Source organism: Suricata suricatta, chromosome 8 (genome assembly GCF_006229205.1).
Source record: "Suricata suricatta isolate VVHF042 chromosome 8, meerkat_22Aug2017_6uvM2_HiC, whole genome shotgun sequence".
Classification (NCBI taxonomy): domain Eukaryota; kingdom Metazoa; phylum Chordata; class Mammalia; order Carnivora; family Herpestidae; genus Suricata; species Suricata suricatta.
Window position 1 is genome coordinate 58,148,921 of NC_043707.1, and position 5,021 is coordinate 58,153,941.

At 39.1% G+C, this 5,021-nt stretch overlaps 1 non-coding gene across 1 annotated transcript; it reads left to right on the top strand.

Moving 5' to 3' along the window:
* The first annotated feature begins 4,638 nt into the window (after positions 1-4,638).
* Positions 4,639-4,761, top strand: LOC115300584. Its single transcript, XR_003912747.1, has one exon. It is a non-coding gene; the product is annotated as a small nucleolar RNA SNORA31 (small nucleolar RNA).
* The last annotated feature ends 260 nt before the right edge of the window (positions 4,762-5,021 follow it).

Genomic DNA, 5,021 nt, shown 5'->3' on the forward strand with positions numbered 1-5,021 from the left:
TCCAGACACAGCATCAAAGGGAAGCGGGCAGACTAGCATCTGCAAATGCTGCGGAGGGGAAGCTTAACGCTGCATTCCCGAATGCGGACTGATCTTTTGTGCGCCTTGGCCATTCTACATCTGGCCCAGCATGACTGTCGCCAAAATCTTGGACCAGGAAATGCACTCTCCAGCCTCCAGAAGTAAATCTTGTTTTCCGGTTGCTCCCTGGAGAGCGATATATCCTTGCCTGAGGCAGCCAAAAGCTCAGCGGCTCCCAACAAATGTCCTTCATCAGACTTGACCTAAAAGGTCAGTTTTCTTACAGCAAGACTGATATATAATATCTCAATAAAGGAAAAACCAGCACTATATCCTTTGTCTTTTTTTTTCTTTTTTTTTTTGCTATACTTGGAACAAATTCTGTCTGAGCAGATCAACCACTCAATGTCCATGGCCTTGGCTGACAGACTACATTCCAAAATGGATACTTACTCAGGATAAAGAGGGGAGGGTGTGGGCAGTAGACTGACAGGGAGCCAGCTTGTGGCCATATGCAAACCAAACAGCTTGAAGTCAAGCCTGCCTGTTCCTCCTACTCTCCCATCCTCTTCAACTTGCAGCCCAGCTGTCAGTGCTGCCCAACTGCCTTGCCCATGGCAATCGGAGAACATGCTCTAGATGGCCCAGCCTATTTTCTTTCTTTCAGCCTCCATGGAGTCTTCACCCCCACCCCCACTGTGCAAGGAGCAGGCACCCCAGTGTTTCATGTCATTATTTTCCCATTTGCCATCCCATGCTGCTAATTTAATTTTAGGACTGTGCATGTGAAGAATTGTCCATTTATATTCTTAAAAGGCAACAGAGGCCATTAGGCTTGCTCACATATTCGAAAGTTCCTTTCCAATAACAGTGTGAGCTGTCTGATTTGATGGATATTTGAAGCTGCAATCTTTGACATATAAAATGTCATATAAAGCCTTTAAATTCTAGGAGTGAGTTATCTGGGGGGCAAAAAAAAAAAAAGTGCCTTCCTAGGAGTTGTATTTCTTGATGATTAATGCTTATGAAATATAACAGATACTATGAGATAGAAAAACACCAAATGACATGAAAGTAGCTCTTCACAATTATTTCAAGAATTTTATTTTTATGCTACTGGCCCCTCCAATTCCTCCTCACCATCTCTAACTCTATCAAGACAACCATGATGTGCAGAGAGGGAAGAAACCAAAACCATTCTAACCTTTATTCAGACCAAACACTAATATTTCCCTTTCCACAAGTGTAGATCAACACACAAATGCACACAAAGTTGCTTTACTCTCAGCTGAAGGCTTTGTGAGGAAAATAGATGGGGATGGGTGAGTGGAAGAGAAAGGAAGCTCATGAGGGTAGAAAAGTGATTGTGTAACTGAATGTGCTACATCTACTTCAAAGAAGGAGCCAGGCATCATTTCCAAAGAACACCCACTTCCTCTTGTTACTTTCCACTGCACTTTTTAAAAATAACGTCTATTTTCGGAGCAGTTTTAGGTTCACAGAAAAATTGAGCAGAAGGTACAGAGAGTTCCCATACACCTCCTGTCCCTATATACACAGAGCCTCACTCATAAGCAACATCCCCACCAGAATGGTATATTTGTCACAATTGATGAGCCTATATTGTTACATCATCATCATCACCCAAAGTCTATAGTTTACATTAGGGCTTACTCTTAGTATTGTACATTCTATAGGTTTTGACAAATGCAAAACGCCATACACCCACCATGATATTATCATACAGACAGTTTCGCTGCCCTAAAATTCCTCTGTGCTCTGCCTGTTCACCCCTTCCTCCCTGACTTGTCCCTGGCAACTACTGATCATTTTACCGTCTCCATAATTTTGCTTTTTCCAGAATGTCATATGGAATTGGAATCATATGGTTTGTGGCCTTTCCAGTTTGGCCTACTTCGCTTAGAAATATGCAACTTTCATCCTTATCTATTCAGAATTTTTCCATTGCATTTTCTTTGATCGCAGACATGAATAGTAACCAAATCCTAGAACACAATTAAAACAAATGTGAGGTTCAGGGAATAGATGACATTAGTTGCCCTAAAAAGAACTAAAAAGAAAACAGTAACTCAGTATCTTCTTCTGCCTTTCATTCCATTTTCTATTTTAGTAATTTCAAACAAAACATCAAAAACAAAGTATGGCAGGCTGAGGGGCACAGTGAAAAGAGCCAGAATGCACTGGCTGTGAATCCCAACTCTCACTCTTGCACACCTGGAAGATTTGGGGGGAAGTCTCTTAGCCACTTTTGACCTTCAATTTCCTCACCTATAAAAATAAGCTGCATTTACAACTTCATAAAACGCCAGCACAGTATCCGGTCCATCACAGGTACTCAAAAAACTTATTAGAGTATCATCATGAAGATGTGGGGCAGTATAAACGATTAACAGAGAAGCAAATAAATATGCCTTCTGAACTAGAAAAATGCACATGTGATGGTTGCATTAACTAACTATAGATTTTAACTAATCTCAAGAATTTAGGGGCTCCTGGGTGTCTTAGTCTGTTAAGTATCTGACTCTTGATTTCAGCTCAGGTCATGATCTCAGTTTGTTAGTTCAAGCCCATGTCAGGCTCTGTGCTAACAGTACAGAGCCTGTTTGGGATTCTTTCTCCCTCTGTCTCTGCCCCACCCCCCTCTTTTTTCTCTCTCTCTCTCTTTCAAAAATAAATAAATAAACATTAAAAAAATAATTTAGAAAAGCTCAAAAGTGAAATCAAAGTAATTGTAAACAAGAGCCATTGCAATTAATTGTACCATGTCTAAGGAAAGACTGAGTATTAAAAAAAGAAAAAGAAGAAGGACTGAATAAACCAAAGGAGGATGGTCAGATGAAAAAGAAATAAAAAGGAACCAACATCCCAGAGATTAGTAGTAGTTTCCAGATTACCCTGGAGAGAGTAATCAGGAATATGGAGTGTGTGAACCCCTCAGATAGGTTACCCTATTTTAGACTAGGTATGATTCACTGAGCATCAACTGTCTTGGATGAAATATCCTTTACTTTCCTTTATTTCTTCTTTCTCTATGCTTATTGTATGCTTACTGAACAACTTTCTGGTTATTCATTTGGCTTCTGGTTCTACTGATTCCAAAGGTGAAAAAAGTTTCCTGAAGAGCAAGCACCACCATCACACTCTAGAGAAAATAGTATCTCCACTGTTTATTCATGACTTGTCTATCTGAATTATCTACTTTAGTCTTTTAAAGTTTGATTGGCATTACTTCTGTGAGTCCTGTGAATGCTGGGATACTGAACAACTCAGAGGCGATGTGAATCACAATGAGTTCACCAGTCCATTTGGTCTTTTGACGGTCACTTCAACCTTTCCTAGTAGGTGGTATCTTATCTTCCTCTCACTACTCCTATGCCCTACCCTTTTCCCCACCCATAAAAACCACCAATATTGATTAAAAATAATGTTTGATTTCCATTGGATGACAAAAGAAAATTTTCAGGTGAAGACAGTGCTGTCATAGGAAATGAAATAAAGGAAATGACTCTTTAGGTCATAGAAAAAAAATTCCTACAATTTCTCAGTTATTTTGAGATGGAAGTAAAGTAATAATTCTCAAAATAAAAAGTCTCAAATAAAGGAAAATGTGACCAATTTTAAAATAAGAAGATAGGAGATATGTCACAAAATGAACACTATAGGAAAAGATTCCAGTATTCTCAGAGAGGTGGGCGATAGTTCGCAAAGCAAAATGAAATGTAGACATTTTTAAAACAACAGGGTAAAATATATGCCCCCAAAAGAAAAATATAGGGAGCACCACTTTCAGAGAGTAATTAAGAAACAAAGATAAAGATCTTGGTATTATGCTTCCCAGTTGGAAATCTACTGAATTTAAGATAAATGGCCTTGAAAACTGCACCAAAATGAATCCATTTTAGTGGACTGTTCAAGGCAAAGAACTATCTCTTGGTCCTCTGGAAAATATTGGAATTCAAGTGCAGTACTAATCCAATAAAGAATTTTCAAGAGTCAGTATCAGCTGCTTAGCATGGTGATAGGTGCAAAGCCATTACTGTTGACTCCACTTCCGTTACTCAGAAGTATTACTTTGCTATTAAACTATAGCTTTAGGGGATATTTAGACCTTTTCCCCCAAGCATCCCTCGTAATTTATTCCATCTGGAAGATCTGCATCAAGCATAATTTAAAATCTTCAGGCTCTATTCTCTCCTGGTGCAGAAGCCTAACTCCCATTAGTGCTAATGAAAGCTATCTGTACATCTCAAGCAGTGTACCTCTCATAAGTGTTTAAGAACCAAAATATTTTATGTCCTGTGAGAGAAGCAGCATTAAAGAGAATCTAGATACAATTTAATAGGGTTAAAATGCAAAGGGTGGATTGTTTTCCAGATGACAGTACTCTTTAAAAAGTATGTCATGTTTCTGTCAAAAAAGCCTAGCAGGGTTCTCACATACCCGCTGGGGAAGAAAAGGAAAATGCATTCCCAATTTTGAACATACACAAAGAATAGAAATACTTCTATTTTATAAAAGGAAGTTTGGAGTTTGAGGTTCCTATTCCTCCCTTGTTTATTTTTTTGGGATATATGTGTGCCTTAAGACTCAAGAGTATGATTACGGACAGACCTTAAATAATTTGCTGTTGTTCTTTGGGTTTACATTAGGTGCAAAGAAGTAAACCTCTCTGCACTTTCTGTCTTTGTGGCAGCCCAGATTGAATAAGGGCATATATTTGCCAAAAAAAAAAAAAAAGGAGTACCTACTTTATCTGCAGAGTAGCTTTTTGCCTAGGGTCAGACACTCATCAAATCTTGTGCGGGCCCTATCATGCTTCAGCTAGATTATTAGATTAGAAATATGTTCTGTAAACTCATGGCTAAAAGCTTGTCATTTCTCACCTCCATCACACTCAACCGCTGCTGGATTCTTGTTCTGGCCAGTGTGCTGCTGGGTTTCACCGCAGAGTATCCCCAAATTGCACTCCAAGCAGCCTG